General features: G+C 55.6%; 1 protein-coding gene and 1 long non-coding RNA gene across 3 annotated transcripts in view; one reads left to right on the top strand and one right to left on the bottom strand.

The window, feature by feature from the left end:
• Window positions 1-1,618: 1,618 nt before the first annotated feature.
• Window positions 1,619-8,121, bottom strand: LOC138843852 (uncharacterized). Its single transcript, XR_011378955.2, has 3 exons — window positions 7,817-8,121; window positions 7,604-7,663; window positions 1,619-1,849 (listed from the first exon to the last, which is right to left on the bottom strand). It is a non-coding gene; the product is annotated as an uncharacterized LOC138843852 (long non-coding RNA).
• Window positions 6,164-19,716, top strand: part of WNT5B (Wnt family member 5B) — a 127,152-nt gene continuing 113,599 nt past the window's right edge. Inside the window, exon 1 of one of the 2 annotated variants that reach the window (XM_008259814.5) lies at window positions 6,164-6,768. The gene's annotated coding sequence lies outside the window, so the exon portion shown is untranslated. The remainder of the gene's footprint in view (window positions 6,769-19,716) is intronic. The other variant, XM_051850116.3, reaches the window with a different exon arrangement.

Below are 19,716 nucleotides of genomic sequence, written 5' to 3' on the forward strand. Positions count from 1 at the left end.
ACCTCACCCCGGAGGCTCCCCCACCCCGGCCAGAGGACACACCAGGGCTCCCGGAGGGGCCGCTTCCTGGAAGTGCTGCTGCTTGGTCTCCCTGGGTGTCCGCCGTCCTCACAGCGTGCCCAGAGCTGGGCACCAGCGGCCTCCCGGCAGGGGCACAGGTTTTGCTCAGAGCCTTTCTGACCACAGAGCCACTGAGGCATGTCCTCACTCCCTGATGGTGCAAAACTTGACCTCGGTGCCCCTCCTGTGCCCCGTAGCTCCTCCTCCCTCTGTTAAACTTGTAGGGGTTATCTCCTGCTAAGGCCAGGCCTGCCCAGCCCGCCCGGCCCTGGCGGCTGCCTCTCTCATTTATCAGCTCCGCTCCCTGAAACTGCAGCTCCAGCCCCCTGACCTCTGACCCTCCTTCCAGTTCCCTATTTCTTGCTGTCAACACTTGAATGCCTCCACTGACACTCAAAACCAAATGTACATGAAGTTAAATTCATGGGCTCCCATCAAACCTCTATCTTTCTCCAATCCCTCTTTGACTCCACGATGGATGCACTTTTTAAGGATTTATTTATTTCTAATTGAAAGACAGGGGGAGAGAGAGAAAGAGAGAGAGAGAGATCCATTTTCTATCAGCTGGTTCATTCCCCACCACCAAAAACAAACAAACAAACAAACAAAAAAAAAAAACAAAAAACAAAAAACAAAACAAAAAAAAAAACTGCTGGGGATTGGCCAAGCTGAAGCCAGGAGCCAGGAACTCCATCCAGCTCTCCCCGATGGGTGGCAGGAAACCAGGTCATCTTCCGTCGTCTTCCTGGGTACATGAGCACGGAGCTGGATCGGAAGCCAAGCAAACCATCACATATAGGGGCTGCCAGTGTCACAGGCAGTGGCTTAACCTGCAGCACCACCCTTCAGCCCTGATGGATGCATCTTGTTTTGAGGATTTTTATTATTGTTTATTTGCTTATTTATCTACTTGAGAGAGAGAGAGAAAGAGAGTCTTCCATCTAGTAGTTCACTTCCCAAATACCTGTTACAGCTGGTGCTGGGTCAGACCAGAGCTAGGAGTCGAGAACTCCATCTGAGTCTCCCACATGACTGGCAGGACCCAAGCACTGGAGTCATCACCTGTTTCCTCCTGGGTGTGCATGAGCAGGAAGCTGGAATTGGGAGCGGAGCTGGAACGTGACCCCAGGTTCTCTGATGTCTGCCAGAGCAGACGCTGCCCCGGTCCTGGGGATCACTGAGCCAAGCTCCCACTCTTTACAGGTCAGGACACTGAGACCCAGAGAGGGCCACGCGACCTGCGCAGAGGAGACAGCACCTCGGGAAGACCAGGAGAGAACCTCTGCAGGGCCTTGGCGTCTGGGGTGCAGGACAGGGGCGTCTGCCCTCTGCTCTGTTTCTGTGTGCTTATGGCCTGGCCTTTCCATGCAAACAAGGCTCCCGGGAGCAGGGCCCTGTCTGTGTCGTCTGCAGCATCCCCCGTGCAGCACGGCGCTTCAAGTCAAGCTCCGAGCAGGGAAAGGCTTTGGGGAGGGGGCTGTTAGGGTCTCCAAGGGAAATCACGTTTCTTGTCAAGCACAATTCCAAATAGTACCTCATTTTTATCCAAATACGTGAGTTTCTTTTCTTTTTTAAAATATTTATTTATTTATTTATTTGAAAGGCAGAGTTACAGAGAAGGGGAGGCAGAGGCAGAGAAAGAGAGAGGGGTCTTCCATCTGCTGGTTCAGTCTATAAATGGCCACAATGGCCAGAGCTGAGCAGATCTGAAGCCAGGAGCCAGGAGCTTCTTCAAGTCTCCCACACAGGTGCAGGGCCCCAAGCATTTGGGCCATTCTTCACTGCTTTCCTAGGTGCATTAACAGGGAGATGGATAGAAAGTTGAGTGGCTTGGACTCAAACCGGGATGCTGACACTGCAGGGGACAGCTTTGCCTGCGGCGCCACAGCACTGGTCCCTGAGCAGTTTGTTAATTGGCCCCATCCATTGACACCTCCCATGTTCTCTCTGTGGGCCCTGAAAGGTAATATCGATGAAATGTAGGAAATCATCCCATCCGCATCTGCCAGTGTCTGCAGATTTTGCCAGTTTTCAGTGACATCTTCAGCTGCTCTATTCTAGACATTTGGAAAGACGTAATTCTTTAAGGAAACAACTCAGGGCTTTGTTTTCTCTTAGGAGAAAAAGTAGGGATTAGAATCCAGGAGCTCAAAAATGGAGACTAAATTAGATCCAACAGACAAAAAATCCAGTCATGTCTACTTGAAGTAATAATTAAATGATTTAGAGGCAGGCATCTGGCCTAGCGTTTGAGATGCCCACATTCCATACTGAAGAACCTCGTTTTGATTCCCAACTCTGGCTCTGGCTCCTGATTCCACTTTCCTGCCAATGAAGACCCAGGGAAGCAGGTGACGGCTCAAGCAGTTGGGTCTCTGCCAGCCACACTGGAGACCTGGATGGAGTTCCAGCTCTGGGCCCAGTCCCAGCTGCTGCAGGCATCTGGGGAGAAACAGAGGATAGGAATGCTCCCTTGCTCTCTCTCTCTCAAATAAATCAATTTTTAAAAAAGATTTATTTAGTTAGTTAGTTAGAAGGCAGAGTTACAGAGAAGCAGAGGCAGAGAGAAAGGAGAGAGGAGAGAGGAGAGAGGAGAGAGAGAGAGAGAGAGAGAGAGAGAGAGAGGTCTTCCATCCACTGATTCATCCCCAAATGGACACAATGGCTGGAGATGGGCTGATCTGAACCCAGGAGCCAAGAGCTTCTTCCGGGTCTCCCACGCGGGTGCAGGGGCCCAAGAACTTGGGCCATCTTTCACTGTTTTCCCAAGCCATAGCAGAGAGCTGGATGAGAAGTGGAGCCGCTGAGACTCGAACCGGCGCCCATACGGGATGCTGGCACTGCAGGTGGTGGCCTTACCATCATGCCACAGCACCAGCCCCAGAAAGGGCGTTTATAAACTGAGAAGATCTAGGCACCGCTCAGGTCTCAGAAATTGTCAGTCACTTAGTCCTCCTTCTGCTTTAAGGCACATTTCTTCCTGTTCCTAGCCTCTCATTGTGAACTTACCCCCACAGGTAAACAGCAAAACCCGATGAGAACTCACATAGCATGGATTTCTCCCAGCTGCACTGCGGCCTTCAGCTTTTAGAATCCCCCTGATCCGACGTCCCACATCATCTCAGCTACAGTGAATGTGGGGGGGGGGGCAGGCATGGGGTAATGTACAGATGATCTCTGGGAATTTGGTGCAGATCCTATCCACTTTGTTAAGCCCTCATTCTTAGATAAACAGTGATTTCTACGTTGCATCCAGAACACACACAGTAAACGCTGAGTAACACAGGCATTAGGACTCAAGTGCTTACGCATGCAGCTGGGATCAAACGGGGCTCACTCTGCCTCTCAGCCTTGTTCTGGCCTTGGAAGGCTCATCAGGCTGATACCCCAAGAAACTCTCAGTGCATCCCAAATAAACCCTTTGCAGACCAGATGGAATGGAGGAGCGCCTGCTGCAAAAGCCTTCCCCCGCCACCAGCAGCAGCTGGGACAGCAGAGTTACCGGAACCTCTGGGATGGTGAAGGGGGACTGTTGACCCACGAGGCCCCTGCCAGAGAGCTAGAGGTCAGCCCCATGTGTTCCCCCCACAGGAAAGTCACCATTGGCTTTCTGGTGTAGGAGGTGGCCTGTGCAGGCATGAACAGGACAGGGTAACAGTGTGTGCAATGAATGGAGCAGGAATCCTCAAACACGTCCATGAGGCCAAATAGCCTTTTCCCCTCTTCTCTTCTTTCATCTTCCTTTTCCACACCCTTCCCTCCTTCTTCCTCTTCTCTTTCATCCTCCTTCTGCCTTTTTTTTTTTTTTTAATTTGACAGGTAGAGTTATAGACAGTGAGAGAGAGAGAAACAGAGAGAAGCCTTCCATCCGCTGGTTCACTCCCCAGATGGCTGCAACGGCCTGAGCTGCGCTGATCCGAAGCCAGGAGCCAGGTGCTTCTTCTTGGTCTCCCGTGTGGGGCAGGGCCCAAGCACTTGGGCCATCCTCCACTGCCTTCCCGGGCCACAGCAGAGAGCTGGCCTGGAAGAGGAGCCACCGGGACTAGAACCGCCACCCATATGGGATGCCGGGGCCGCAGGCGGAGCATTAACCTAGTGAGCCACAGCACCAGCCCCCTCCTCCTGCCTTTTGAATCACAAATGCCAGATTGGTTATGCTGTATTTGGGAGATGAGCCCAGAGACCCCAGGCAGCAGTCACGCACATCAGCCTCACCTCCAGAGCTGGAGGTAGACTCTGCAGCAGCTCGGGGCCCCAAGCTATGGCCTTGGGATCCAGCCCGTGGCTCTGCATCTCCTGCTTCAAATGGTTTCCCAGCTGCTAAGTCATAAGCTCCTTCCAGGGTGGGGTGGGAGGGTCATTGCAGCTCCCCTGTTTCCCCATGTGCCACAGTTTTGCCTCATCTTGGACACAGTGGAAGATGGAGAACTTGCAGGACAGTGCCAGGGCCACTGTCCTCGGTCACCTGCTCTCCTCCTGGCTTGCTGGCTTGGGAACAGCAAAGTCAGCCATGCTCATTTTGGACTTCACAGGAGAGAGGCGCTGTCTCCCCACACCTGTTCTTTTAGACTTGAAGTTTCCTGCAGGTGGGAACTGGTCTCAGGTCGCCTTGCTGTGTTAAGGGTGCAACCAATGTGTGTGTGAAGTGATCCGCAGATTCTCCCAGGATGCGTTCTGGAATGATCCAGGTCGCTTTCCCTTGACCTCCCACTAGGACCCTAAACCCACAACTGATGCTTTATGCTGAACTTATTTGGTAATTAGACAAAGTGGATTCAAAGCTTTTATGCCTGCTTCAGACCATCTCTACTCCTTGTCTCATCTGTCCCCAGAGATAAAGCCTTGCACTAGTTCCCTTCAGCGAAAGCAGCACCCCTCCCAACTACAGCCAGTACCCACCAGGCTGCAGGACCTGCTCTCACCACCACCACCACCCCCCACCCCCCCACCCCCGCATGTGGAGGTGGGGCAAGTTGCTCCAAGACAGCCCAACTCCAAGACAGCCTTGTCTTCTAATTATCCAGACACTTGCTAAAATAGCTCTCACTCTCCTTATTGTAGAATCCAGAGGACAATAGCCCCTTATTGCCCACGGCTGCCCCTTCCCCCTGAAAGGGGGTGGCTGTCACCTTGTCTGGTGACTAATTAAGAAAAGGCAAAGCCTTTGATTATCGCTATTGTTTTTGCCCTCACTGCATTCAAAGGCACCTTCTGCAGCAGGGCAGCCTGCTCTCCCAGAGAAGCAACCGGGGTTTCCAGAAATTAAAGGCAAAGGCAGTTGGAGGGCAGGCCTCCAGCCGGACTGGCCGCTCTTGGTTGCTGCCTGCTGCTGGGGTCTGGTTCTGCCTCCCTGGAGACCCTGGCTAGCTCCCTTCGACTCCCCCAGGTGTGCTGTGAGGCAGCACTACCAACAGGCCTCCTACTGCAGTCAAAGTACCTGAACTTGGGTCTGACTGAGGGCAAACGCTGGACTCCTAACCTTTGGGCGACTACGAGCTGGGCTCTTCTGTGCCTCAGTTTTCCACACAAAAGATCAGGAGAAGAATTCACCCACGACAGTTGAGAGTCGAGAGCCGACAAGTTCCACTCGCGCACTTTCCCGCGGCAGGTTTCCCAGCCCACCCCCCACCCCGTGGGTCTGTGCTGGGGGCCAGGACGAGGCGGGAGTGAGCGGGTGTGTAAAGTGGCAAGAGCAGTCCCCGGGTCACTTCGCTTCTCTGGGGATTCACAGGAGGACGAACCGCGCGAAAACACCCCCAGGGGGACTCGGTAACTCTTCCTTCTCCGCGCCCTGGCCCCAGGGTGGGCAGGCGCCCCAGGGGCCCCAACCCCCGGGTGGGTACCGCGGGTCCTATAGGAGGCTGGAGTGGAGCCCCGGGAGAGGACGGCGGTAGGAGTGTAGCGCGGGTGAGGGGGCCTGGTACCCGCATCAGGGAGCGGGACCCGCCGGGCCCAGGGGCCGGGAGACCGGCGAGCGCGCGCGGCGGGAGGCAGGTGCGGAGGTCACGGTCCCAGCGCCTGGGAGGGGCCCTCGGAGGGCGTCGCGGGCTCGGCCGGTGGGAAGGAGCGAGTTGGGGGCCGGCGCGGCTGCCGGGGGCGGGGAGGAGGCGCAGGAGGCGGGGCGGAGGCGGCGGAGCCCCCGGGATCCGCTCGCCCAGCGCCGGCCCCTGCACTCCGAGCCTCTGCCGCCTCCCGCCCCGCAGCCAACTCGGGGCCGAAACTTCCTCGGGTCCCGAGCCCAGGAGAGTAGCGCGCAGCTCGGCGACGGCCGGCGGCGGCTCGACCCCGCGCCCGGGGCCCAGGGCCTGCCTCAGGCTGCGCACCCCGACCCCCTGCCGGCCCGGCTCGGGGGTCTCCGGAGCGGAACAGGGAGCCCTCCCAGCGGCAGGGGGAGCGCAGAGTCGGAGGGCCGAGACTGCTCGGACTGGGCGTCTGGGGGGCCGGGCAGACGCCTCGGCGGGACGCCCGGAGCGGGGCACGCCCGCCAGTGCCGCCAGCCCTGCGCCCCGGCCGCGGATGAAGAGTCCGGTGCGGCGGCCCGAGCGGCCCGCGCGCTGAGAGGAGCGGGCAGGAGCTGCCCCGGGCCCCACCGGTGGGGCAGGGCCCCTGCGGGCCGCGCCTCCCGGCGCCGCGGTGCCCGGCAGACCCTGCGGAGCCGGGCGCTGCCAGCGCCTGGCCGGCGGAGCGGACCAGCGGCGGGACACCCAGGTAAGCGCCCCCTGCAGCGGCGGGCGGGAGCCGCGCGGGCCGCGGGGCCTCCGCCGCCGCCACTGCTCGCGCCCCTCCGGCTTCGCGCTGTCCTCTCGCCTGCCAGAGCCGAGGACCGGGGGTCGGGCGCCGGCCCTGCCCTCCCGGAGGAGAGGCGGCGCTGCTAGGCGGCGAGGGCTGCTGGGCAGCCGGGTCAGGTGGCGGGAAGGGGGCGCAAAGGTGAAGGGAGTTACCCCCGCCCGGCTGCGAACAAAGCTGGGCCGCCTGGCGCCTCCAGCGAGCGCGCAGCGCCGAGGGCGCGCTCCCGGCGCGGGCAGGTAGGGCGCGGTGGCTCGCGCCGCTTTCCCGTCCCGGAGGCAGGCGACCAGGGCTGGACCTGGAGCTCCTGGCCCGGAACACTGCCCGAGGCTGGGTTGAGCCCTCGGGCGCCTCGCTGGCCTCGCTGGCTGGGTCGGGTCCACACCAGAGGGGCTGGTTCGGTGCCGAGGCCCGAGCAGGTAGAGGCGAAGGGGGCCGAGCTTTGCGCTCTCTCAGCGCCCCCTGCTCCGCTGCCTTGTGCAACCCGAGTGGGAGCGCGGTGAGGGACCTCTTTCCCTCTTCTCGTGGCGCTCCCGAGGATGTTTGGCTAAGCCCGTTCGTCACAGCCACATCTCCTGGACGTTTGCGTGCAGCGCATCGTCGTTGCGAGAGAGCGAACCAGTGTGCGTGGGGAATGATGGGTTCTGTTTTTCGGGCGGGGAAGCTGAGGGTGCTCAGGTCCCCGTCGGCTACTCCGCCTAGTGCGGAGGGGCGGTTTGCGCTCACTTTAACTGGGGGTTTCTTCGCTACTCCTTACCTGGAGCCCTTGGCCACAGCGTTCGATCCCCAGCACCCTGAGCAGAGTTCAGCCAGGTACCTGGGGGAGGAAGGGTGCGGTCGGGTTGCCAGTTCTCCGAACCGCTCCCAGTCGCCAAGGATGTGCCCATTCCCCAGACGTGTGATGGGACATCCGTGCCCAGGCCGTCAGTATGGGAGCTGCAGGTGTGGGTGGCTAGATGCCAGCGCTCACCTGGACACATGGGTGGAAGCTTAGGGTACCCCATCTGTGGCTGGCTCTCGGAGCAGCAGGTGCACCCCCAGAAAGCTAGAGAACCCTGCCTGCGCGCAGGCGGCTCCACATCTGACTCAGGTGGAAGATCCACATCTCAAAGGCAAGACAGCCGAATGGATGCCAGGCCCCAAGCTTGCACCCACATGCCTGTCCAGGCTCTCAAACCAGTCCTGGCAAACACAACGACCTCTTAAGGTGCAAGGCTGAGTGGTGGCTTTCCTCCATTTCAAAATAGTGTCTGTTCTCTCTCTGACACTGAAGATGTGTGGTTATAAATAGCGAGGAGGAGGCAGCCAGTCTCCTGGCCAGGAGAGGCAGTGCTGAGAGAGACTTCTTCTGCAGAGGTGTGAGAGGGGCGACGTGACCCGGGGATCTTCCTGGTGGTGTCAAGTGCCAGAGCCCAAGGAGAGACGTATTTTAAGCCAGAGGTCCTTCCTGACAGATAGAGGTGGCACTGACCCCAGAGCCATGGAGGGGGGGTGCCCTAAGGCGACAGCCTGCGGGTGAATAAATGGTGCGGAGAAGCCGTGAGACACCTGCCTGTCCTTTCCTTTCTCTGCACACAGACAGACAGCAGACATGTGCACACTGTGGGGTCTGCCTGCTGGAGGAGCTGCCGGCTGCATTCCACCGGGAGCCCCAGCTCTGGTAGCTGCCGTGTGTGCATGACTGAAGGAGGGTGAGGGCATGTATAAGTGTTTGCCGGCGATGTCTGCAGCCAGGCCCTGTTGAGTGCGTTGGGTGGTTGTAACATCTCCAAGGGCATCTTACTGGCTTGCACCAATCCTCTTCTAAAATTTTCTTCCATGTGAAAAGTGTAAATTAAAAGGCTATGCCCCAAATTGCTGGGAGCCAAGTGTTGTGGAAAGGAAAAATCTGGAGTTGTCCCTCAGCTGTGTGTTCCCCTCCTCTTGCTTCAGTGAAGGTGTTCCATTAGCTGTGCTGCTGCTGCTGCTGCTGCTTTTAGAATTTATTTATCTACTTGAAAGGCAGAGTTACAGAGAGGAGAGGCAGAGAGAGAGCTTCCATCCGCTGGTTCACTCCCCAGATGACCTCAACATCCAGAGCTGGGCAGATCTGAAGCCAGGAGCTTCTTCTGGGTCTCCCACGTGCGTGCAGGGGCCCAAGCAGTTGGGCCATCTTCCACTGCTTTCCCAGATCATAGTAGAGAGCTGGATCAGAAGTGGAGCAGCTGGGTCTCGAACCAGTGACCATATGGGATGCTGGCACTGCAGGCAGCGGCCTTCCCCTGCTACGCCACAGCGCTGGCCCCTGCTGTGTTTCTTAAGGGCAGAGAACCACAAGGGTCTGCTCTAGGGTGTGCTTCCAGGATAGTTCTGCTGGGTCCAGGACTGCCCCAGCCTGGCAGCTGTGGCACAGAGGGACAAGTGTACACAGAGTCATCTTCATCGCTCTGAGATGGAAGGCAGGCAGTCCATAAAAGCTTTCTCGCCCATGATAGACATTTTGTTCTCCCTGGCTCCTTCATCTTCTCAGCAGGCCTGCAGAATCCACCTGAGCGCCACCCCCAGTGCTTTCAGCTGTGGTGGTAGTTGGTGGTGGCTTTTGTAACTCCCTCTGGTCTCCCAGGACCTCAACCAGCAATAGACAAACAAGTCCCCCAGTGATGAGAGCACTGGGGAGCTCACTCAAGGGCGTCCTTGGGCGGCTTCTGCTCAGCGTCTGCACCTGTATCCAGGAATCCAGAAAAGTCCAGCAGAGGGCTTAGGCGTGGATACTGTGCTAAAGACGAAAGGCCGGGTAGTTTTTCCTCTGAGCCCCCTGTGGAAGTCAAAACGGCCTCCCGTGCATCTCCTGCCCCTCCGCTGTCTGGTTCTGTCCTGGCTGGATTTCACTGGACTTTTCCCTGGGCTCCCCAGAGCAGGTGATTGCTCTGCTCCTCTCTGCCCTGCCAGGCCGGCCGCCCCACCCCTGCCAGCTCTGTTTACCTGGCTAAATTTAAACCTCCACCCCCTCCATTCCAGTGTGACCCACTGGCTGGCGGTCTCCCGCTGGGCTGGCTGCTGCCGCAGGGTTTCCTGACTTCTCTGGCCCCTGTGGCTGCAGTCTGGTCTTTTTGTGCTGCACGAATCCTCTTCGAGACGTTCTAAAGTTGGTGTCTCTCCTCCCTGCTTCTCCACCCGTGTGGCTTTCTTCCCAGCCGTGCTTCCTCCCGGGCGATTTGGAGCCTGATGTGGTACTGGGGGAGACTCCTCTAATCCTTCCAGACACTGGCACAGCTGGGTCCAGTGGCCAGTTGGGGGCTGTCCTGACTGTAATCATTAACAGCCCTTAAAGGGGCATGGGGATGTTTTCAGAATGTCTTTCTTTGCACCTCAAACCTACAGAGACCCAAAGGCCTCTCCCGCTCCCAATGTTCCTTGCTGTCTCTCCTTGGGGTTTTGCTGGAGAGGGTCTTCTGATTTGGGATTGGGGGAGGCGAGGTGTGCATGATGATCACCCCTGGCTCTGGCTCCTATAGAGTGAGGACATTGGAGTCTGTTGCCTTGGGGGCCCTTTCCAGTTCCAACCACCCAGCCCACGCAGGTTTGATAATGTCTATGCTATGGATCTGCCACCCTGCTCAGGTTTGGTGATGCAGCTCTGACTTCACACCGGAGGGGCAGCCTGGACCTGGTGCTCTCACAGTTACCGTCTCACCACTCCAGGGCTTGCAGGCAGGCTTCGTGCTGGGGGCCCAGGTTGTGCTCCTGGCATTGGGCTCCAGCCTGGCAGGGGACTCTGTGGTTAGCCAGTGTCCCCAGGGATCATGGCCGGGCTCTGTCTCCTGCACCAGTGACTCTGGGGCTGGTGCCTGAGTTTCCTGGAGGGAGGCACCAAGTCTATTCTTAAACGGGGTTACAGCCTCTGTCCTCTTGGTAGCTTCTTTGAGGCCCAGAGATGCCCACTCCTGGAAGGTTCCATCTACCTAGCCTACTACAGCAATAGCTGTGCTTGGGTTAGAAAAAGGCAGTAGATCAGAAAGTTCCTGGTTTACCAGCTGTAGCCCCCAAAGCCCCTGGAGAGTCTGCACATGGTCGATGGTCAGAGGCCTACTGAGGGGAGTGAAAAATGTAACATAGCAGAAAGACACTGAGTGTTCCCCCACCGTGGCTGTGGTGTGGCCATCCCGTCTGCTACTGGGTCTCCCTCGTCCTCTTGTCTTGGGCAAGTAAGCCCTGCATTTAAGGTAAGAGCTGCAGAGCTGCGCTGCGCTCCCAGTCCCTGTTGCTGGTGCTCTGCCTGCCCTTGTAGTGCTCCTGGGTCTCACCCCGGAGGTGCTTTTCCCCACACCTAACCCATGATGGCCACGGGTAAGAGGCTGGTGATCGTGCCCCAGAGAAGAGGAGCCTGGGGTGCAGTGGGCCCCTGTTGTGGACTCATAACAGTTACATGCGTCACCCATATGAGCTGTTTCTCCTGGGAAAATTTGAGTAGTGAATTACTAAATGCTTCGTAGAAATCTTGTTTGGGCTATGAGACCTGCAGTGAAGGTCATTGACCCTTTCAAGAGATTCTGTGTGTAAGTTTAGGACTGGACGATCACACACAGGAAGGTGGGTATTTGTCACAGGGGTCAAGATGCCACTCGGGATGCTCACTTTTCATATCAGGGTGTCTGAGTTTGAGTCCTGGCTCCGCTTCTGATTCCACCTTCTTGCCAATGCAGACCCTGGGAGACAGCAGGTGATGGCTCCAGTTCTTGGATCCCTGCCACTACTGTGGGGACCTGGATTGAGTTATTGGCCACTGACTCTGGCCCCAGCCCAATTCTGGCTACTGTAGGCATTTAAGGAGTTAACCATTAGATAGGAGCTCATACACACACACACACACACACACACACACACAGAGTCTCCAATAAATAATAACAATTTTAAAAAAAATACAAATCGCTTCAGCAGGAGCTGGTGAATGAGAGGTGGGGTGTTCTACATCGTACTGTCAGGATGCTCTGTGGGTGAGTGCCCCTGGCAAGCTAAGGCTGCAGAGGCCAGGCCAGGGTGTTCAGTGCAGGGTGTGCCTGCCCACACTTACCGCCTGTAGGACACTGGAAACACTAACTCTGGGCCGTGTCCTGTGGTGCTGTGCCTTGGAGGGGAGATCAGGGTGTGGCAAGCACATAGCCAGTGCTGGGGGCTCTGCAGGACTCTGTTATGCAGAGATTGCTGGGGTCTGATCGCAGGACCACTGACAGCCCTTGGGGACCTGTCCCCAGCTGCAGGCTGCTTATGTCACTGGTTCTTGGAGGAAATGATCCTCATGAACATTGCTGGTGTCCAGTCAGGCACAGAAGTCCTTCTGATCATTGCATTGAGGGGAAGGGAGGTTTGTGCAATGCCAGGGAGAGAACAGATATTCAGGTCTGGCTGTCCAGAAGGGGAGAGGGCATACTGCTGACCCCATCAGTTGTGGCTGTTGTTCTGGTTAAGCAAATGGTAGTCATCCCCTGGGCTTAGAAATCACTCAGAATCTTAATGTGTTCGTTCTCTCTCTCTCTCTCTCTCTCTCTCTCTCTCTCTCTCCCCCTTTAGTGTAGCTCTATAAAGTCACAAGTAATCTCAGCTTTAAATCCCTGGGGGAAGATGAGATTTCACAGTGTTCTTCTCCCCTAGGCCAGGTCTACCTGCTGCTGTGAGACAGGGCAGTGTACGTGACGAGCCAGACGCTGAGTCTCAGCCTCAGGTGCACCTGGAGCCAAGCAGGTGGGTGAGAGGAGTGAGGGCTGAAAACACAGGGGGTGGGGGTTGGAGGGTATTGGCAGACCCCTGTGGCCAACTTCTGGTGTGCTTCCCGCTCAAGGTGTTTGCATTCGGACATTTATACCCCCTGAGCCAGCCCTGCCAAAGCCCTGGGTGCCGGGCTGCTCATCAGGCAAGGGCCCTCCAGCAGACAAGCGGGACCCTGCTGCCCACTACAGGTTCTTTTCTGTGCGCAGTGGGTGCCTCTCCCCTACAGCTTCTGTCCATCATTTCTGGTAGTCACTGGGTGTTTTCCCGAGAATCCCCTTCTTACCTCCCCTGCAACTTAAAGGCAACCCAGACTCACACTGCACTCCTGATACGCAGGGCTTTTGTACCTGTGCCCTTCTGCCTGGGCAGCCCCTGTCCCCTCTCAGGGCTGCTATGGCCCCACCCCCTCCTTCAGGTCCTAGTTTCTCAAGAGGCCCTGCCTGGGGATGGCCACCACACGGGCACCCTCTGTTCCTGTCGGAGTCCTCCAGAGCCCGGACCTCTGGCTGCCGATTCATTGGTCTGTCTTGCTCTGTACGCCTTCCTCAGAGCTCAGACACCGTCTGTACAGTGTCTGGGCTCCAGAGTTGCCCAATAAATGTCTCTGATTATTGACCTCGGGGCACTGAACTCTGCCACTGTGTAACACGTTCCTTGCTGGCGACAGGCCGTTTCGCCTGATGAGTGCGCCACCCTTGGTGGGTCTCTGGGTGACTGGACTGTTCATGTGGCAGATGTGGATTCAGGCATGCCCCAGGTGCTGGGACTGAAGATGTGGTTCCTCCACTTTGGGAACCTTTGTCCTGACAACTTCAGCTACAGTCCTAGTGACCCTTACACCGCATACCTGGGACCAGAAGTGTTTCTGATTTCAGATTTTTTTCAGGTGCTGGAAATATTTGTATAGATTTTATCTGTTGAACCTCTCTAATCTGACAACCCCAAGTCTGAAATTTTGGAGCATTTTGGATTGTTATGTTAGGGATATTCAACCTGTATACGCACAGAGCAATTGTGCAGTATTTGAAAACCCCAGGGCTTGTACTCTCCAGACCTTGTGCCCAGGACTCGTCTTGTAGTCCCGCACAGAGAAGGTGGTTTGGGAATGCGGTGTAGAGAGAACAGGCAAAAAGAGCAGGAAGCCAGGGAAGCCACCTGGGCGCAAAGGCCTGAGCAGACTGTGACTTAGGCTGGAGCCTCAGGTGCTGCCATTGCCAGGAGGATGTTTGCCACTGTGTCTGCCATCATACGGAGGGTTGGTGGGGAGGATCTGGCATCCCCAGCGCCCTGCATTGCAGGCACCCAGCCATCATGAAGGCAGCTGTGCTGATCCACCTTGCTCGGTGGTCATTCCAGACCACTGGCGCCGTCTCCCACTCCTCCCTGGGGCCTCAAGGTTGCCCTGCAGCTGTGGCCATTTACCCTTGCTGAATATAACTAGAAATGAACTAATAGGAAAGAGGTGTCCAGTTGCCTCCTTTTCTCTGAAGATTCATTTATATTTAAAAGGCAGAGTGTCTAGGGCCAGCATTGTGGCAAAGTTGGATAAAACCATTGCTTGGCAGGCTGTCATCCCACGTGGGCGCCGGTTTGTGTCCCGGCTGCTCTGCGTTAAGTCCAGCTCTCTGATAACGGCCTGGGAAAGCAACAGAAGATGGCCCGAGTGCTTAGGTCCCTGCACCCACATGGGAGACCCAGAGGAAACTCTGGACTCCTGGCTTCAGCCTGGCCCAACCCTAGCCATTGTGGCCATCTGGGGAGAGAACCAGAGGATAGAACATCTCGCTCTGTCTTTCCTACTCTCTAACTCTGACTTTAAAATAAATATATCTTTATTAAAAAAAAAAAAAAAGGTAGAATGTCAGAGAGAGAAGGAGAGAGATCGTCCCTCCACTGGTTCCCTCCCCAAATGACCACAACAGCCAGGCCTGGGCCAGGCGGAAGCCCGGACCCAGGAGCTACATCCAGGTCTCCCACGTGGACCATCTGTTCCTTCCTAGGCATGTTAGCAGGAAGCTGGATTGGAAGGGAGCTGCTGGGATCCAAATCGGCGCTCCATATGGGATACCGGCATCATAAGCCACGGCTTACCCAGCTGTGCCACAACGCTGGCTCTGCCTGCCTCTTTTTTTTTTTTTTTTTTTGACAGGCAGAGTGGACAGAGAGAGAGACAGAGAGAAAGGTCTTCCTTTGCCGTTGGTTCATCCTCCAATGGCCGCCGCGGCCGGAGCGCTGCAGCCGGCGCACTGCGCTGATCCGATGGCAGAAGCCAGGTGCTTCTCCTGGTCTCCCATGGGGTGCAGGGCCCAAGCACTTGGGCCATCCTCCACTGCACTCCCTGGCCACAGCAGAGAGCTGGCCTAGAAGAGGGGCAACCGGGACAGAATCCGGCGCCCTGACCGGGACTAGAACCCGGTGTGCCGGCGCCGCAAGGCAGAGGATTAGCCTAATGAGCTGCGGCGCCGGCCATCCGCCTGCCTCTTTCTGATGCGTGGTTTTCCGGGGCACCTCACTCTCCTGGTTCCCTTCCACCTCACTGGCTGCAGCTCTCCTGGTTTTCTTGACCTTTCCGGACTCTTCCCGATGTTCATTTTGAGGACTGCCTGGACTCTTACACGGCTCACGTCTTCCTCTCGTGCCTGCTCACTCTCAGGAACTGTGCCTGTGCTCTCTCGGGGCCTTGGCACCTGTGCACCTCTGCCTGGCCCGCTCCTGCCCCTCTCTGTGCTGGGATGACCTGCTCTCCTGCGGTCGCTGTGTCGGAGGCCCTGCCTGGGCCATTGCGCAAGCAGCGCCGTCCCCGGGATAACAGGCGCTGGCCTCAGACCTGCCGTGCACACAGCTTTCTCACCGCCCTCCTTTGGGAGCAGAACCCAGAGTCACTCTTGACTTTCCTTTTCTCACTGTCCACATCCGCTCCGTCAGTGACTCTTGCCAAGTCTGATTTCACAATCAACGCAGAACCCTGTCTGGGGGTTACCTTTTCTGGCCTTCTCATCCTGGCTCACTCCCTTAGTAACCCCCGGGATTACAGGAGCAGCGTCCCAACTGATCTTCCTGCTTTAGTCAGCACGGATCCTGTTGAAACCTGTAAGCTCCCATCATGTTGCCTCCCAGCCCTGCAGGGGCCTCAGGCTCAGGCAGGGAGGAGGCAGAGCCCCATGGCTTGCGTGCCTTGGGCGATCCCCCAGGCGATTGGACCCCTGCCTTCTTGCTGGGTGCTGCACCGGGCTCCTTCAGCTACGGGGGCTGCCTTTTCTCCACCCCTGGCTCCTGCCAGCCTGGACTTTCCCTCTGTCTTCAGGCATCCCTCAGCCAGCTCTGCCTTGCCATCCTAGTGGCAGCCACAGCCCTCCTCCATCTCTGGTCCTCTTCTCTGTCTGCTTTTTCTCTGTGGTGCTGAGCATGGGAGGCACTTCAAAAAGTTCACGGAAAATAAAATTAAAAGGTCAGTATATGTTGGTACAAAAAACTTTGAATTCCATACGTAATTTGTTTCACAGCATGCCTTTGTATGCATAGATTTCAAAACGAAAATTTTGCATCAAAATAAACCTTTGAACTTCCATGTTTTACAAACTTTTTTTTTTTAAGATTTACTAATTTATTTGAAAGTCAGAGTTACACAGAGAGAGAAGGAGAGGCAGAGAGAGAGACAGGTCTTGCATCTGCTGGTTCACTCCCCAGTTGGCTGCAACGGCCAGAGCTTTGCTGATCTGAAACCAGAAGCCAGGAGCTTCTTCCAGGTCTCCCATGCGGGTGCAGGGGACCAAGCACTTGGGCCATCTTCTACTGCTTTCCCAAGTCATAGCAGAGAACTGGATTGGAAGTGGGGCAGTCAGGACTCGAATCAGCACCCATATGGGATGCTGGCACTGCAGGCGGCAGCTTTTACCCACTATACACAGCGCCCGCCCCTACAAACTTTATAAAATCGAATTTTCCTGTTCTGTTTTCTTTTTACAACTCCCAACTGCTGATTTACTTCCCAAATGCCTACAACAGCCAGATCTGTGCAGGGGCCAAAGCCAGGAGCAGGGCGCTCACTCCAGGTCTTTCATGTGGATGGCAGGGACCTGGCTACATGAGCCGTCACCTCTGCCTCCCAGGGTCTGCATCAGCAGGCAGCTAGAGTCAGGAGCCAGAGCTGGGCATGGAACCCAAGCACTCCAATGTGGGATGTGGATCTCTTAACCACTAGGCTAAATGCCTGCTCTAAGTGTAACACCTTTTCCTCTTGGTTTTTCACTGAGGCTATTCTAAGGCCAGATTGCCCAGCCTAGCCACCATAGATGTTTTGGGCCTGGTAATTCTTTGCTGGGGAGGCTGTCCAGTGTCACAGGTATTTGACTGGCCTCTCCCACTGATGACAACAGAGAATGTCTCAGGTGCTGCCAAGTGTCCCCGGAGAGCGGGTGGCAAAGTTACCACTGGGAACTATCACTGTTCCAGAAGGTCTCCATTTTCCCCTCACCACCTCTTCTTGTTTCGCTTCTCCTTGCCCTTTGGGAATATCACTGTTTCCATCCCATTTCTGTACTCATGTGGGTGGCAGGGACCCAACCACTTGAGCCATCACTGCTGCTTGCCAGGGTGGGCATTAGCAGGTAGCTGGGATTGGGGGTGGAGCCAGGACTCAAACCCAGACCCTCCAATTTGGGATGTAGGCATCCTTAGCATTGTCTTCACCGCTGTGCCAAGTGCCAGCCCCTATTTAGCTTTTCTGAACTCTGGTTTTTTTCATCCTCTAATCAAGGATAAAAATGCCCAACCCATAAGATTGTTTTGAGAATTCAGTGTGATAACCTGTGTGCATTAGGACGGTGGCCTTTCCTGTACCGCCTGCTTGGCCTCCAGCTTTTCATAGACACAAAAGGAACGTGGCAGAAACTGTCAGCCAGGTGCTCAGATAGCCACTTACAGTTGGGCCGGGAAGCATTGAACATTTTATCATGTGGTTTGTGTGAGAAGACAAGGGAGCTCTGAAAATTCACGGATACGGCAGCTACTTTTACCAAAGAGCTGTAGAGAGCTCAGTGGCTCCAGGCCTTTGGAATTGCGTCTCTGACTCCAGGGATTCCTGGGTGAAATATGCGTTCCTGGGTGGCAGAAGTGCTGCCCTGGGGCTGGCGCGGTGGTGCGGTAGTGCAGTGGGCTAAGCTGCTCCTTGAAAACCCGCATCCCATATCAGAGCACTGGCTTGTGTCCAGGAGCCTCTGCTTCCCATCCAGCTCCCCGTTAATGTGCCTGGGAAGCCGCAGGTGATGGCTCAAGTCCTTGGGTCCCTGCCACCCACATTAGAGACCCAGATGGAGTTCCTGGCTCCTGGCTTTGACCTGGCCCAGCCTTAGCTGTTTTGGGCATCTCTCTCTCTGCCTCTTTGTCTCTTACTTTGCCTTTCAAATAAATAAATCTGAAAAATTGAGATGGGAAATTCCAGGCAAACACCAAATGTCCCTTGGACCCTGGACTATGCTGGCTTCCCTGAAGCTTCCTGGGAATATCAGAATCCTAGGATTCCTGCCCCTGCTCTGACAGGCATCATGGGCAAATGAATTAAGCCCCGAAGGCCTCCCTTTCCTGGTGTGTAAGTGGATTCACAGTGTAAGCCTCCTGGAGTTGTTTGGATCAGGTGAATGGAGCACATGAAAGTGGTTTTTAACCAGTGCACAATACTGTTCCTACCTGGAGCATGTGCAAAACGGAAATGTGACCCAGAGACTTCTTTTTTTTTTTTTTTAATTTGAGAGGTACATACACACATACATGCACACACACACACACACACAGACACACACAGCTTCTGGTTCGCTCCCCCAAAACCTGCAACTGCCAGGGCCAGAGCCAAGAACCAGGAGTTCCATGTAGGTCTCCCATGTGTGTGACCGGAACTCAACTACTTGAGCCATCACTGCTGTCTCACCGGGTCTCCAACAGGAAGCTGGAGTTAGGAGCTGGAGCTGGGAATCGAACCCAGACACTCGGATGTCAGACGTGGACATCTTAACTGCTAGGCTAAATGCCCGCTCCTCAGATAATTCTTTTTTTTTTCTTTTTAAAGATTTATTTATTTAGGGGCTGGCGCTGTGTTGTAGCGGGTAAGGCTGTGCCTACAATGCCATCATCCATATTGGTGCCAGTTTGAGTCCCGGCTGCTCCGCTTCTGATCTGGATCTCTGCTGTGGCCTGGGAGAGCAGCAGAAGATGGCCCAAGTGCTTGGGCCCCTGTGCCCACATGGGAGACCCAGAGGAGATTCTGGATCCTGGCTTCAGATCAGTCTAGCTCCAGCTGTTGTGGTCATTTGGGGAGTGAACCAGTGAATGGAAGACCTCTCTCTCTGCTTCTGCCTCTCTTGGTGTGTAACTACACCTCTGAAATAAATAAAATCTTTAAAAATGTATTTATTTATTTGAAAGAGAAGAGAGAGACAGAGAGGTCTTCCATCTGCTGCCTCACTCCCCAAATGGCCACAACAGCCAAAGCTGGGCTGGTCCAAAGCCAGGAGCCAGGAACTTATTCTAGGTCTCCCATGTTGGCACAGGGGCCCAGGCACTTGGGCCATCTTCTTCTGCTCTCCCAGGTGCACCAACAGGGAGCCGGATTGGAAATGGAACAGCCAGGACTCAAACCAGCACCTGCATGGGATGCTGGCACTGTAGGCGGTGGTGGTCTTACCCACTGCGCCACAGAGCTGGCCCCCTCAGAGAATTCTTTACATCCACTGACAAAACACAGCCCCAGGTGACTCAGTGGTGACTCATACCTGGCACTTGTCTTTGTATTTGTCTGTTTTGGGAGAGAGTCTTTGAAAACTCTGTAGAAGCTTGTCTGGTGAGGTGAGATAGTATCCCAAAGGATCAGAAAGAAGTTACATTCTACAGCTGCAGTGCAAGCTTTTTCTTTTTTCTTTTTCTACCTTCCTGTTTTACTGGCTCGGCTTTGAAAAATATACTGGATAAAAATATCATTAACATTAACACAAACAGCTTTGTCATGAAAGAGTAAGTCTAATCTCTTATGTGCAGTACTTCAAAAAATCAACTTCTGTAGCACAACAGGTGCTGATGCAATCCTGATTCCAAAATTCACTGTCAGTGTGGCCACCACAGAGGTGACCTTGGGCA

The sequence above is a fragment of the Oryctolagus cuniculus genome, chromosome 9, assembly GCF_051225735.1.
Source record: "Oryctolagus cuniculus isolate XC-2025 breed Fujian yellow rabbit chromosome 9, ASM5122573v1, whole genome shotgun sequence".
NCBI lineage: Eukaryota > Metazoa > Chordata > Mammalia > Lagomorpha > Leporidae > Oryctolagus > Oryctolagus cuniculus.